The sequence below is a fragment of the Lissotriton helveticus genome, chromosome 12 (genome assembly GCF_964261635.1).
Source record: "Lissotriton helveticus chromosome 12, aLisHel1.1, whole genome shotgun sequence".
Classification (NCBI taxonomy): domain Eukaryota; kingdom Metazoa; phylum Chordata; class Amphibia; order Caudata; family Salamandridae; genus Lissotriton; species Lissotriton helveticus.
This window is the reverse complement of record NC_136073.1, coordinates 648014197-648030477: the sequence shown is the minus strand read 5'-3', so window position 1 is coordinate 648030477 and position 16281 is coordinate 648014197. Positions and strand designations below refer to the sequence as shown.

General features: G+C 46.3%; 1 protein-coding gene across 2 annotated transcripts in view; it reads right to left on the bottom strand.

Moving 5' to 3' along the window:
* Positions 1 to 16281, bottom strand: part of FA2H (fatty acid 2-hydroxylase) — a 718995-nt gene that overhangs the window by 629088 nt on the left and 73626 nt on the right. The gene's annotated exons all lie outside the window — the stretch shown is intronic.

The window sequence follows — 16281 nt, the reverse complement described above, 5'->3', positions numbered from 1 at the left end:
TTGGCTAAAACACAACTTACAACTTCTGGTCATGCAAACTAGCTTGTGTGCAGTAGGTCACCCTCTGCATACTGAATGAAGAGGGTGAAAAATATTTCCGTCACTAAACAAAGCTGTCACTCAGCGAAGGGACTAGGGGCCAGATGTAGGTAATTCATATTTACCACTTCTTAAATACCGAATTTTACCGATTCGGTATTTAAGAAGTGGTAAATATGAAGGGGGGAGATGTAGGTATTTCCAGATGTGGAAATACCGAATCGTTAAGATTCGGTATTTACCGAATCTGGAAATACCGAATCGGTATTTCCTATTGATTCCTATGGGCTGTGAAGCCCATAGGAATCAATGGGCAATACCGATTCTGTAATTACAGAATCGGTAAATACCGATTTTAGCAACGGTGCAGGGGGTGTCACTTTGACACCCTCTGGCACCCCTGTTTTAGGCATGTCTGCCATGTGGCACACATACATGCCCTAAGGGCATGTATGTGTGCCACATGGCACAGGTGTACATGCACAGATGTGCATGTACACCTGCATCGGTATTTTACCATGCAATAGTATTGCATGGTAAAATACCGATTTTCAAAGCCCTGTGTCAATGTGCAACTTGGCACCTACATACCGAAAATGCATTTTCGGTAATTGTACCGACCGGTATATTTACCGATTCGGTAAAATTACCGAAAATGCCTGCTTTTTTCCCCCTACATCTCAAAATCCAATTACCGGTCGGTAACGGCCGAATTCGGCCGTTACCGACCGGTAATTGGCCACCTACATCTGGCCCTAGGTCACAGATTTACAAGGTGAGTTGTTAAGGAATCTGCTCAGCATTTTGATTGCCTACAACTTAAATCTGCATCGTCAACAGTAAACAAACGACCGCGATCAAAGGGGACATAGTATCACTCATCTGGAAGAACAGCTATGACTTGCAGTCACAGCTGCCTTTTGTATTCGTCTCCGTCCTACAGGTACTTGGGCCATGCTGACAACAAGCACAGGCAAAGCCAATATGTCTGTAGTTGGCTGCCAGCATTTTGGCATAGTTGATGCATCTTTTGTTTTGCCATCGTTGTTACAAAATGTTATTGTTGGAGTACCTGCTGGGCCTCATCAAACTAAAAAAATTAAAAAACAGTCAATAAAAACAAACATCATTTTTAGTTTCTAAAAGCACACATTTCAGAAGTAGTCCCTGGAGGGGACTACTTTTTATGTGGATGTGTTACTTGTAACTACTGCAATCAGCCAAAAAGGGAAGGAGCACGGAAAAAGATATATAAATCTTATTTAGATTTGTATAATAGGCCCTCACTCACCAACCTGGTTGGTGACATGCTTCATCATTGGGCCCCACCGGGAGAGGCCGAGTGCCTCCCCGGTGTGCTTCGACGCCAGAATTACTGCAGAGCTGTTTTTTTGTATTGTGAGTGGGTGATAGTGTGATTACTTTAAAAATGTCTGAATTGTGTCACAACAAAAATTTTATTGGGTGGCCAATTGATTGGCCACCCAATAAAAACAAAAATGTTATTGGGTGGCCAATTGATTGGCCACCCAATAAAAATGTTGTAGTTACACTCTTTTGTTGTTTATACTGACTAGCTGGGGGACCAAGAGTGTTTTCTCTACATTATCCCTCTCTCTCCTGTTGATAATGAGATGTGTTATTGTGAAAGGGAAGAATGCATAGGATATCATAGATCTATCAAGGACACCCACTGCCCACGGGTGAAACACATGCGGTCCAGAGGGATGACAACGCAAAACTCAAGCTTTTTCGATATCAGTTAAAGTGACTTCTGAATTAAACATTCTGTAATGAAGAATCTTTGTTCCATTTGATATTGAGTGTTTGAGAAACTAAGGGGCATATGTACAGGAAGTGGCTCTTAGCCACTTCTGAAATGCAGGACTGCACAGTATTTACCACAATATGGTGCAGCCCTGCGTTTCACCCTTCGCTGGCGCTAAATTTAGCTGCCTAGCGACAACGCAGGCACACTTGCACCATTGTGCAAGGGAGCCTGCGTTGCAGGGTAAGATTGTTTATGTGTAGGAAGGTGTCCCTTCTTGCACATAAACAATCAGTAATGGTGTTTTGTAACTTCTTTGTGTGTTGCAGAATGCAGCACACATAGAAGTTGCAACTCATATTTTTTTTTATGATTGTTTATGTGCAGGAAGGGACACCTTCCTGTACATAAACAATCAATGGTGTTTTGCTGTTTCTATGTGTGATGCACAATGCAGCACACATAGAAACCGCAAAAACGAGGAGAAATAAAGCATTCCTCCTTGTTTCGCCAGGGTAAGATCAGGTTTTCCTGGTCAAAATCAGTGGGAACGCCCACCACAACACCCATTGCCCTCCCCTTTCACGGTAAGTATAGCCTGATAGGGTGCCTTATTTACAGGCAGCGTTAAGCCACATTAAGTGGCTTAACGCAGCCTTGTAAATAAGGCGAAGCCCATATCACCACCACAACCGCAAAAAAAGTGATGTTATGGTGGCGATAGGGGCTTGCACAAATGCCCCTAAGTGCTTAACTTCACGTTTGAATGTTGTACCCAAAATATATTCCGGAAGGAGAGTGTTTTATTATCCAAATCTGTGAAAATTTTGGACTTAGTAAGGAAACCAAAGGTTTTACATTTTCTTACTAATTACCCTCGCCATATGTATCAAGGCTATAGGATTGTTTTAATGGTGTTGCTTAAATTATTATTGTAATTACATTTGTAAATCATGGCTGTATATGTTATGTTCCCTAAAGGTTTCTATGGTATTAGACCTGACATTTGGGTGGTAGTTCTCCATGCATTTTCTCTTCACCCCTCCTGTTTTGCTGAATAAGCCAAGAGCGGGCCCGTCTGTGCGCGTCAGGGGCCGGAAGAAGCAGAGCCGGGCCACCCCCCTTTCACCTAAGGCTGTGGATTTTTGTCTAGCATTTGGAGATTGGCCACAGGTACTGTTTGCTCCCTGTCATTACAATCTTAGGAGTTTACAGTCAACATTTGTGCTCCATTGCTAGCAGTCCATGTCTAACTTTATTTGTTTAAACAGCTCAAGGATGAACTAACATTGAACTTGGCCCAATAAGATCGATGGACCCAGACTTTGTTCTCTGACCCGAGGCCTTGTATTGCTTACTGCATTTTAGCGTTTTCTAACTGTTTTTATGTATTATTATCATTGTCGTTATACAACACTTATGCACTTTGCACTCGTACTGTAAATACAAGGCCTTGCCGAGTTTTTCATTTAGTATTTTTATTGGCTTTTGTCACAGCATTTCCCCTTTTGTATACGGCCCCAAGCACTTTGCCCTTAATACTGTGAAGCACTTTAGCACTTTAGCAGGGATTTGTGCTAATAGCTTAGTGTGTTCGGAAATAGTCAATATGAACAAGCGGAAGCCAAATCTGGGGAAGGGTGTGGCTGGCACTTTAGATGCTTTCATCCTGAGAGCTGAATCAGCTCTCATCAATGAAATTAAACTTACCGAACGTAGATTATCTCTTGAGCCTCACCCCTCGCAAGGTAGACTCTCCCTGACTCCCGCAATCTCTGACTCTTTGGTGGCCTCAAATCAGGATGTATCTCCATCCCGGCTGAGTCAGTCCCCAGCTGTTGCTCCAGTAACAGCGTTAAACTCTGTTTCTTGCTCATCCATGAAGCACGAACTTAGCCCTGTTAAATCTAAAGCTACAACTAGAGGGCAAAAAGCAAAACTGAAGTCAACTTATACTTGTGAATCCCCCGTTATAAAAAGGAAAAGTCGGGGACCAGCGAAATCAAATAAATCAGCTCAGGGTGTATCTGGAAAAAATGTACTAGCTGCCCCTACCACAAATGCCTGTCAAGTGGGTCCTCCTATTCCTATGAATCAGACAACACTAGGGCAGGTTGTTGACAGCACACAGGAGGGGAATTTTTGTGCCAGGCTAGAAACTATGATGTCTACTCTACTGGCCCCAATCTATCAAAAATTGAGCTCAGTAAAAGCTAGGCTATTAAAATTAGAGGGGCGGGATAATTGTAGCCCACCGGCATCATTGACAGTTAGGGACAATACTAATAAAGACCTTGCAGTTACAAGGGGCACAGGTGCAAGTGCAAGTTCATCTGTGGGGCCTACTGTTAATAGCGAGGTACCAGGCAGGTCCAATAGCACTAGGCCTAGGAGTGCATACATACCCGCAATCCCCCACGAGACTCCTATAAGAGTAGGGCCCGCAGTGCCCCCTAGGGCAAAGAGATCAGTAGGACCAGAAGGAAAGGACTTGCACCTATCAAATCTTCCAACTATTGACCTCCCGCCTGAATCCACCCCATACGTAGTGATTCTGGAGAATGTTCTGCCACTTTCGAAAGGGGCTAATGACGACCATGGGCAATTGATGAATAAATTAAACCATTGGTTTACACAAAATACCATTCTGGGTGCCCGCGTGGTTAGAAACATTCTTATGGCACGCAGGGTCAGTTGGATAGGGAGCTCAGACAAAATGGGCTCGGGAGAATGTGTGATTGTACATTTTGATAATCCCCACACTGCAGGCCGTATTTTGTCTAGGGACATCAGCCTCACCCCCCTACTGGGGTCTGTTATAAGGACTTTACCCCTGGGCTATTTCTACAGGCCAGTGCCAGAGTCAGTGGAGAATGTTCTGCCACTTTCGAAAGGGGCTAATGACGACCATGGGCAATTGATGAATAAATTAAACCATTGGTTTACACAAAATACCATTCTGGGTGCCCGCGTGGTTAGAAACATTCTTATGGCACGCAGAGTCAGTTGGATAGGGAGCTCAGACAAAATGGGCTCGGGAGAATGTGTGATTGTACATTTTGATAATCCCCACACTGCAGGCCGTATTTTGTCTAGGGACATCAGCCTCACCCCCCTACTGGGGTCTGTTATAAGGACTTTACCCCTGGGCTATTTCTACAGGCCAGTGCCAGAGTCAGTGGGTAACTCAAGGACCCGCAACAGGCAAGGGCCCAAAACCTAATGAGGCGACATCAAAATTACCTATCACAAACCAACCTGGTTTTGCAAGGGGGTTCCCATGAGTTTTTGGCCCGGGGCTCAGCGGCCATCTAGGGAAACCTACGTAACCAACACTTTCTGGAAACTAGACACCTGGGGAGTCCAGCGAGGTATGGCTTCCGTGGGTCCCTCATCATTCTCCTACCCAGAATCCACTGCAAACATCAAATTTTGCTACAAAATTCACTTTTTTCTCAGATTTCTGTGTGGTAAAGTTGTGGAATCTGCATGGATCCTCAAATTTCCTCCCACCCACCGTTCCCCCAGGTCTCCCGATAAAAATGGTACCTCACTTGCGTGGGTAGGCATAGTGGCTGCAACAGGAAAAGGCCCAAATCGTACGGTGGAGACTTTAAAATAATCTTTAGCAAAACTACCTTATTTTTGGGGGGTGGCACCTGAGTTTTTGGCCCGGGGCTCGGCGGCCATCTTTGGAAACTACCAAATCCAAACAGTTCTGAAAACTAGACACCCGGGGGAGTCCAGGGAGGTATGGCATGCGTGGGTCCCCTAACGATTCCTACCCAGAATTCCCTGCAAACCTTAAAATTAGGGAAAAAACACTTTTCCATATATTTTTGCGTGGGATCTCCGTGCCGGCACAAATTTCCTACCACCCAGCGTTCCCCTTGTTCTCCTGAGTAAAATGATACCTCACTTTTGTGGGTGTGTGTTGGACCCGGGCCTTTTTGGCTGGTTCACCCCTGAACTTTTTGCTTTTGATGGCGACCTGGCGTTCGTGATTTCTGGCTTGGCGCACTATTTCCCTGTGTCCCAGGGTAAAGTGCGTGCGTGTAGTGAGGCTGGCCTGCCCTCCCATAGGAATGCATGGGGAATGTGTGTGACCATGTTAGTTCCTGATGTGTGGGAAGTGCAGGTTCGAGTTTGGTATGTGTGAACTCGTGAGATTGAATGCTGCGCAATGATGTGTGCGGCGTGAATGTGTCTAGTGTGGAAGTGCCACTTCTAGACATGGGCGTGCGTGTGCAGTGAGTGTGCTGGCGTGTGATTGGCTGGGGCTGGCTGGTGAGCCTGGCTCCAGGAGTCTGGATGGGTCTGCCCCGGTGGTGAGTGGAGAGATTAGCATACTGATGTGAGGGAGGGTGTAACTGGAACCTGAATAGGGCTAGGCTTTCCCCACACAATGCTGGCTCCGCCCCCTGTGGTGCGACTGATGACCCTAGCCTAACTAGTGAATAGGAAGGGTGGCTGAGCACATCAAGAGTGCTCCAAAACCAGCTGCGACTGGTTTCTCTCCCACCCTGCAACCAGACAAAGGTTTTTACTGTATAAAAAGGGGCTGTGTCCCCTTACAAGTTTTTCTTTTCCTGGATCCTTTTCCTGAAGGGGGCAGCTGCTGGGCGCCAGGAGGACCGCCACTGGGGATTGCCTTCTGCCTAGGAGGACCCTGTGAGCTGGCCCCTGGCAGGCCCAGCCTTGCCCCCCACCTCCTGAAGGACTTTTTGGCTACACTTTGAGGCATCCTAGCGCTGGGGAGCGCTTTGCCCTCACTCCAGTTCTTCATAGCGCTTGGGGGCGCTCTGTGGACAGCCTAGGGGGACCAGCGCTGCTGCATTCCCAGTAGCCCTGAGCTGCCGGCCTTGAGGGATTCTCCGGCGTGGGGATCCCCCTTCTGGGAAGTAATTTGCAGTGCTGGTGCCCACCCCGCTTTGCCTTCCGCGGATTGCCCCGTCATTGAGTGCCGCTTGTGGCATAATTTGGATAGTGAGTGCCCCCGCGGTATATTTAAAGTAAAGAGGGAGCCTACCCCTCGCTTGCCTGGGAAAATCACCGCCCCAGCCCCGGAGTGGCGAAAACGTTGCCGGGCTGCTGCCTAGCGCGACCCGGAAGTGCCCCAGCCTGCCCCGGAAGAGGAGGCTGGAAGTCCCGCCCTTGCAGCCGCAGCGCGAAAAAAGGAGAGGCGGCTGAAGGTGCAGACGGGGCTCTGTAGTGGAAGAAGAGCCCCGCGCTGCCCACCGAAGAAGCCCAAGAGCCGACGTCCCTCCCCCGGGGCTCCCAAGAGCGAGGGAGAGCCCCAGGATGCAGCCGAGCCCCAAGTGCAGTGGGACACAAAGGAGGGAGACGCCGCAGCCGAGGAGTCCTTCAGCCCAGTGAGTAAGGGCTCCTCCTGCTTCTGTTGCCGGTTGCTGCCTAAGCAGACCCCGCGGGCCGCTCCAAGTGTGGAGGGGCCTATTTTCAAAAGAGGGCACTGCTCTTCTGCGTCCCCAGAGGGGGACTCAAAGGTGGCGACATTTGGTATCACGAGTCCCCAGAGGGGGGACTCCAATGCTCCACGGGGCATTTGATAATTTCGAGCCCACGAGGCTCAAGCATCACGGGGGCATCATTGTACGTAGAGCCCACGAGGCTCCAGCATCACAGGGGCAATTTTCTTTACTTAGCCCACGAGGGCTCCGGGAGCCATCATTGTACGAGGGGGGGCATCGGGGCACATTGCCGGTGCCCACCCCCCTCCTGTTAAAGTGGTAGCTGCATTTGTTTATTTAGAGCCTGCGAGGCTCCACGGACCCTGTTGGCATTTGTTTAGAGCCCTGAGAGGCTCTTGGGGGCATATTGTTTTAGAGTCCCCAGAGCGGGATTCCAAAGGTGGCAGCATTGTTTCTCGAGCCCACGAGGCTCAAAGGGGGTCTGTGGTTTCTTGAGCCTGCGAGGCTCCCACGTGTTCTTCCCCCCCCCCCTTTGTTTTTGAGCCACAGGAGGCACGCTGGTGCCAGGCTCCCTGCTACAGCTGCCCAGCACTTAGTGGGCAGCTGCTCCGTTTAGGCCCTGACAGTTGGGACACAGGGCGTCCTAGCCCCAGAGAGGCCAGTTGGCCTGGGGGACAGTTCTTGTGTTGTGCCCTTGCGGGGGGTACATGTTTGGCCCTATGTGTTTTGCGCAGACGTGATTTCCTGCCTAATGTGATTGATGCAATGCTTTTGCCCTTGCCTCTAACAATGTGTTTTTATATCTAGGAGGTGGTTTTCCCTAGTATAGCGATGTTTGAGAAGTTATGGTGCCCTGCGTAAATGTTTGCCTAGATGTATTAGGATTACGTTGGGGATACTTACCCGTTACCAGTGAGTACTGGTTGTGTGCTATATGTGCTGTTTTGGTACTACAGTATGATTATGTTCTACGTGCTAATTCTAAAAGTGATTATTCCTGACAGTGGTCCATGTGGCCCTGTCCTGTACATATATCCCCTGTAAATTCTGCCCGTGCCCATGGCACCTTGTGAAGTATATGTTTATTATCTAATGTTTGTGGTATAATACAAAGGTTATTTTTAAGTCTCCACCGTACGATTTGGGCCTTTTCCTGTTGCAGCCACTAGGCCTACCCACGCAAGTGAGGTACCATTTTTATCGGGAGACCTGGGGGAACGCTGGGTGGGAGGAAATTTGAGGATCCACGCAGATTCCACAACTTTAACACACAGAAATCTGAGAAAAAAGTGAATTTTGTAGCAAAATTTGATGTTTGCAGTGGATTCTGGGTAGGAGAATGATGAGGGACCCATGCAAGCCATACCTCGCTGCACTCCCCCGGGTGTCTAGTTTCCAGAAATGTGTGGGTTAGGTAGGTTTCCCTAGATGGCCGCTGAGACCCGGGCCAAAAACTCATGGGAACCCCCTTGCAAAACCAGGTTGCTTTATGATAGGTAATTTTGATGTAGCCTCATTAGGTTTTGGGCCCTTGCCTGTTGTGGGTCCTTGAGCCACCCACGCAAGTGAGGTACCATTTTTTTCGGGAGGCCTTCGGGAATGCTGGGTGGGTGGACATTTGTTGATCCACGCAGATTCCAGAACTTTCCACCACAGAAATGTGAGGAAAATGCGTTTTTTTGGTCAATTTTTTAGCTTTGCAAGGGGTTTTGGGTAACAGAACCTGGTGGGAGGCAGTTGAGTCACCCCATCCTGAATTCACCTGGGTGTCTAGTTTTCAAAAATGTATAGTTTTGTTAGGTTTCCCTAGGTGCCGGCAGAGCTAGGGTTAAAAAACGACAGGTAGGCACTTTGCCAAAAAAGGGCCAGTTTTCACTTCGAAATTGAGGTGATACCACTTTGCGCTTTGCGCCGTTTCCTGTCGCGGGCACTAGGCAGACCCAGGCAAGTGAGGTACCATTTTTCTCATAAGACTTTGGGGAACGCGGGGTGGGTGGAATTTTGTTGATCCACGCAGATTCGAAAACTTTCCACCACAGAAATGTGAGGAAAATGCATTTTTCCCCCCAATTGTTTAGGTTTTCAAGGAATTCTGGGTAACAGAACCTGGTGGGAGGCAGTCGAGTCACCCCATCCTAAATTCCCCTGGGTGTCTAGTTTTCAAAAATGTATAGGTTTGCTAGGTTTCCCTAGGTGCCGGCAGAGCTAGGGTTGAAAAACTACAGGTAGGCACTTTGCAAAAAAAGGGCCAGTTTTCACTGTGAAATTGAGGTGCAACCACGTTGCGTTTTGTGCCGTTTCCTGTCACAGGCACTAGGCAGACCCAGGGAAGTGAGGTACCATTTTTCTCATAAGACTTTGGGGAACACGGGTGGGTGGAAATTTGTTGATCCACGCAGATTCCAGAACTTTCCACCACAGAAATGTGAGGAAAATGCGTTTTATTTTCCAATTTTTTAGACTCGCAAGGGATTCTGGGTAACAGAACCTGATGGGAGGCAGTCGAGTCACCCCATCCTGAATTCCCCTGGGTGTCTAGTTTTCAAAAATGTATAGGTATGCTAGGTTTCCCTAGGTGCCGGCAGAGCTAGGGTTAAAAAACGACAGGTAGGCACTTTGCCAAAAAAGGGCCAGTTTTCACTGCGAAATTGAGGTGCGACCACGTTGCGTTTTGCGCCGCTTCCTGTCGCAGGCACTAGGCAGACCCAGGCAAGTGAGGTACCTTTTTTCTCATAAGACTTTGGGGAAAGCGGGGTGGGGGGAATTTTGTTGATCCATGCAGATTCCAAAACTTTCCACCACAGAAATGTGAGGAAAATGCATTTTTCCCCCCAATTGTTTAGGTTTTCAAGGAATTCTGGGTAACAGAACCTGGTGGGAGGCAGTCGAGTCACCCCATCCTGAATTCCCCTGGGTGTCTAGTTTTCAAAAATGTATAGGTTTGCTAGGTTTCCCTAGGTGCCGGCAGAGCTAGGGTTGAAAAACTACAGGTAGGCACTTTGCCAAAAAAGGGCCAGTTTTCACTGTGAAATTGAGGTGCAACCACGTTGCGTTTTGTGCTGTTTCCTGTCGCAGGCACTAGGCAGACCCAGGCAAGTGAGGTACCATTTTTCTCATAAGACTTTGGGGAACGCGGGGTGGGTGGAAATTTGTTGATCCACGCAGATTCCAGAACTTTCCACCACAGAAATGTGAGGAAAATGCGTTTTATTTTCCAATTTTTTAGACTTGCAAGGAATTCTGGGTAACAGAACCTGATGGGAGGCAGTCGGGTCACCCCATCCTTAATTCCCCTGGGTGTCTAGTTTTCAAAAATGTATAGGTATGCTAGGTTTCCCTAGGTGCCGTCAGAGCTAGGGTTCAAAAACTACAGGTAGGCACTTTGCCAAAAAAGGGCCAGTTTTCACTGCGAAATTGAGGTGCGACCACGTTGCGTTTCACGCCGTTTCCAGTCTCAGGCACTAGGCAGACCCAGGCAAGTGAGGTACCATTTTTCTCATAAGACTTAGGGGAACGCGGGGTGGGTGGAAATTTGTTGATCCACGCAGATTCCAGAACTTTCCACCACAGAAATGTGAGGAAAATGCGTTTTTTTTCTACAATTTATTAGGTTTGCAAGGGATTCTGGGTAACAGAACCTGGTGGGAGTCAGTCGAGTCACCCCATCCTGAATTCCCCTGGGTGTCTAGTTTTCAAAAAAGTATAGGTTTGCTAGGTTTCCCTAGGTGCCGGCAGAGCTAGGGTTCAAAAACGACAGGTAGGCACTTTGCCAAAAAAGGGCCAGTTTTCACTGTGAAATTGAGGTGCGACCACGTTGCGTTTTGCGTCGTTTCCTGTCCCAGGCACCAGGCAGACCCAGGCAAGTGAGGTACCATTTTTCTCGTAAGACTTAGGGGAACGCGGGGTGGGTGGAAATTTGTTGATCCACGCAGATTCCAGAACTTTCCACCACAGAAATGTGAGGAAAATGCGTTTTTTTCCAATTTGTTAGGTTTGCAAGGGATTCTGGGTAACAGAACCTGGTGGGAGGCAGTCGAGTCACCCCATCCTGAATTTCCCTGGGTGTCTAGTTTTCAAAAATGTATAGGTTTGCTAGGTTTCCCTAGGTGCCGGCAGAGCTTGGGTTAATAAACTACAGGTAGGCTTTTTGCCAAAAAAGGGCCAGTTTTCACTGTGAAATTGAGGTGCGACCACGTTGCGTTTTGCGCCGTTTCTTGTCGCAGGCACGAGGCAGACCCAGGCAAGTGAAGTACCATTTTTCTCATAAGACTTTGGGGAACGCGGGGTGCGTGGAAATTTGTTGAGCCACGCAGATTCCAGAACTTTCCACCACAGAAATGTGAGGAAAATGCGTTTTTTATCCAATTTGTTAGGTTTGCAAGGGATTCTGGGTAACAGAACCTGGTGGGAGGCAGTCCAGTCACCCCATCCTGAATTCCCCTGGGTGTCTAGTTTTCAAAAATGTATAGGTATGCTAGGTTTCCCTAGGTGCCGGCAGAGCTAGCGTTCAAAAACTACAGGTAGGCACTTTGCCAAAAAAGGGCCAGTTTTCACTGCGAAATTGAGGTGCAACCACGTTGCATTTTGGGCCGTTTCCTGTCGCAGGCACTAGGCAGACCCAGGCAAGTGAGGTACCATGTTTCTCATAAGACTTAGGGGAACGCGGGGTGGGTGGAATTTTGTTGATCCACGCAGATTCCAGAACTTTCCACCACAGAAATGTGAGGAAAATACGTTTTCCCCCAATTTGTTAGGTTTGCAAGGGATTCTGGGTAACAGAACCTGGTAGGAGGCAGTCGATTCACCCCATCCTGAATTCCCCTGGGTGTCTAGTTTTCAAAAATGTATAGGTTTGCTAGGTTTCCCTAGGTGCCGGCAGAGCTAGGGTTCAAAAAGTACAGGTAGGCACTTTGCCAAAAAAAGGGCCAGTTTTCACTGCGAAATTGAGGTGCGACCACATTGCGTTTCACGCCGTTTCCAGTCTCAGGCACTAGGCAGACCCAGGCAAGTGAGGTACCATTTTTCTTATAAGACTTAGGGGAACGCGGGGTGGGTGGAAATGTGTTAATCCACGCAGATTCCAGAACTTTCCACCACAGAAATGTGTTTTTTCCCAATTTTTTAAGTTTGCAAGGGATTCTGGGTAACAGAACCTGGTGGGAGGCAGTCGGGTCACCCCATCCTGAATTCCCCTGGGTGTCTAGTTTTCAAAAATGTATAGGTTTGCTAGGTTTCCCTAGGTGCCGGCAGAGCTAGGGTGCAAAAACTACAGCTAGGCACTTTGCCAAAAAAGGGTCAATTTTTAACTGCAAAATTGAGGTGCGACCACGTTGCATTTTGCGCCGTTTCCTGTCGCACGCACAAGGCCGACCCACACAAGTGAGGTATCGTTTTTATCGGGAGACTTAGGGTAATTCAGATTTGTAAATCAACTGTTATTACCCATTGAGTTTTCATGCATTTCTCCCTTGCCAATGAAAGACATTGCGTAAAAAAAAATCATTTTGAAAAATAACCAATAATTCTCATGCTAGTATGAGTATTCCCAATTTTGATAATGTGCAAATATATACTGTTTCTAAACTCTATAATTTGTACCCAATTCAGAAATACATAGGTGTCTTTCATACCGATTTTTCCATGTATACATTTTCCAAGAAAAAGTGCTCTATACCCGGTAATTAATAAAATACCATTGCACGTTGCTGCTCAGTTTTTGGCTCTGGGTTTGTCGGGTTCTTGGTGAAACTACAAGTCCTATATATCCCCACAACCAGAAAGGTCCAACGGATGTAACGGTATATTGCTTTCAAAGAGCTATCAAAATTACAAGAAGTTACAGGTGAAAACGTTGAGACAAAAAGCTGTTTTTTTCCACTAATTTTCAATTATTCTAATATAAAACTGTTAGTTTCTATAAAGAAACCTTCATGGATTTAGACAAATGACCCTTTTCTGAATTCAGACTTTTGTCTACTTTTCGGAAATGTATAGCTTTCCAGGATCCATTATTGCTTTCAAACTTATTTCTACCATTAACTGGAAGGAGGTTGAAAGCACTAAAAATAGCAAAAATAGGCTATGTCCCAGAAAAATGCCAAAACTGTGTGAAAAATGTTGGTTCTCTGACAAAAGACTGTCATTCCCTAAAAGCTGAGAAAATGGTGATTTCAGCCCCACAAACCCTTTTTTGATAACATTTGCAGGGAAAAACCCAGAGGCTTTCATTTGCAACCGGTTTTCCCCATTTTTCTGAAAAAAACAAATATTTTACTGTATTTTGCTTAATTTCTGGGACCACTCCAAGGGAATCCACAAACCCTGGGTACCTTTAGAATACCCATGATGTTGGAAGAAAAGGATGCAAATTTGGCATGGATACCTTATGTGGTCAAAAAGTTACAGAGGCCTAGTCGCAAACTACTACAAATAGCCAAAAAAGGGCTAGGCACTGGGGGGGGGGGGGGGGGGGTGAATGGCCCAGCAGTTAAGGGGTTAATAAAATCCAGATTCTCTGGCAAACAAAGTTGGGGAAAATCTACATTTACTGTCTCTGCTATGATGAATTTCCTCTAGGTACAGTAAAACTGCATTTCAAAGATGATATTTAGCTAAATATCAGATATATTAATTTTTAAGTCGAAGCTAGAGACAGCTATAGTTATCTGTTGGCCGCAGATATTGTTTCCAGTAGACACCGAGTTGGATTTGGGTCACCCCCTTGCTCATGATAGGATTACTTTGTTATCTGCCTCATCTGACTTATCGTGCTTCCATTGCTGTCCTCCCTATTCTCGTGATTGTTCTGCCCAGAACCATTTTGGTCTCACAATGTTCTGATTGGTTGGCTTGTATCCTTCCACATTTGATATTGGTTACAATCCGTAACTATTTTTTCTTTTTCTGTAAGCATGGAAGTGCATGTGTTTTCTTGCTCTCTCCTCTAAGCTTTTCCTCTTGTTCCTGTCAGATGCTTCTTTGCATGCAAAGCGCCTGGCATACGTACCATGATGTGGTTACAGTATGGAGCAATTGTGTCATTGATAACAAGGAGAGACACGTGGCATACATTCACTTCTGGCAATATGCACCCACGTTTTGCCAATCTCAATATGGTGGTTCTAAAAGTGCCCCAGTTGCGCTGCCATGACTTCTACAGTGGCAGGGGGACAGAAGCTGGTATTGTGCTGATGAGTTGCCTCCTGCAGCCACCCTGCTCCCTTCCTCCTAGTAGGTCGCTGGGCACCACTGCAGAGAGTCAGCAAGAGAGATTGTTAGTGGCTCGTGCACAAGTGCTAGCTAGGTGGGTTCGACAGTAGAAGTGCTTCATGCTTCAGTGGCTCCGGGCTCAAGCAGATATGGAGGGCAGGCTGGCAGCTGAACATTATGGGGGAGATATGCCTCACTGCAGTACTACCAGCATTAAAAAGTTCTGAATTGTTGACTGTACCATTTACGGATCTGCCCCTCACGCATTGGGCTGGATGTTGTCCTGCTGCATGTAATTTACAAGTCTCTCAAATCCTACACGGTCACAGAACATGTTTACAATAAAGGATACTTTGCATGCTGGCTGATAAATTGTTCACTTTTGTAGGCGTGGGTGGAATTTCTGTTACGCTGGGGTCATCTTGAGTAATTTCAGTAATTTTGTGTTCTGCGTGTTACGCGAAGTTCCAGGAATTACACCATGATGATGTCATGTACTCCAGAGCTATCTGTGGCAAAACCTTAGAACGGGCACACAGGAACAATTAGAATGAGCAGAGCACAAGTGGCTGTTGTTTGCACGTTTTGTGTTTTTTGCGCGATTTTTATAGTGGGAAATGTGTCCTGTGTCAAAAATGGGTGCGAAGATGCATTTCATGCTATATGGTTTTGCAGTTCCCCAATTTACGTGTATTTATATTTACACAGATGCACATTTCACACATCCCTAGTTTTGTACTTATCATCTCTATGCATTTTCCCCTTACTTTTCAAAGTGTCGTTGGGTTGCAGGTGACAGGTGAGGTGACTACGTTTCAAGTTAATATTTGTGAGGCAATGCAGTGTTTGAATTCACATATGTGCATCGTCATTTCTTGACCTGAGGGCTTGTTTATGTTGATGCATAGGTTGTAGCCATGGACTCTCTCTTGCAAGCTCCTTATGGTGCCAAGGTGGGTTGACATTTTCAGTGCCATTTGTACAAGGTGTTGGCCAATGACTGAAGTGCATTAAAATACATGGAAAGTGGGATCCAGACTGAAATGGGGTGCGGTCAGTGAGTGTAGGGTTGGGGTCAAAGATATGGTTAAAAATAACAAAATACAAGAGGTTTAATTGATGCATGGAGAACCTCGCATCCTGATACCCTAGAATATTCCTTTTTTTCTCCTGCCCATAGATCCCAATCCCTGATTGACTATATCTTCCTTACTCAACATACCCTACAATTCATGAATAACATTGAGATCAGCTCCATTCTGATCTCTTACCATGCCCCTATTATTTTAGACATAGACCATCCTTCTTCTACGTCATCCTATAGGTGTTGGCGTTTTAACAATTCTCTTCTCTTAGACCCTCTATTTTTGGAAAAGTTTTCACTCTTTGCTCAGAATTTCTTTCTCCATAATATCTCTTCTGTCTCTCAATTTCACTTAATCTGGGATGCATTTAACGCCTCCGCTAGAGGCTTTATTATAGATGTTGTCTCCCGGAAGAAGAGGAAAGCTCTCTCAGAATCTACTTCACTCCTTAAACAAATTAAATTGCTAGAACATCAATATTTTTCTGCTAATTATCCAAACACGCTATCCAATCTTATTAAGGCAAAATTACAATACAATAAGTATTCTTTAGAATCAGCCTGCAACAATCTTCTTAAATTTAAAGCGAAAATGTTTGGTGGTCGGAATAAGGCTCTCGCCAATTATCTCAAAAACAAAAAGCAAAAAGCTAAAATCGCTGCCATTAAGGACCCTTCGGGAGTTTTGCATCTCTCAGACTCTAACATTCTGCACTGCTTTACTAATTACTATTCTTCTTTGTACACCCCAG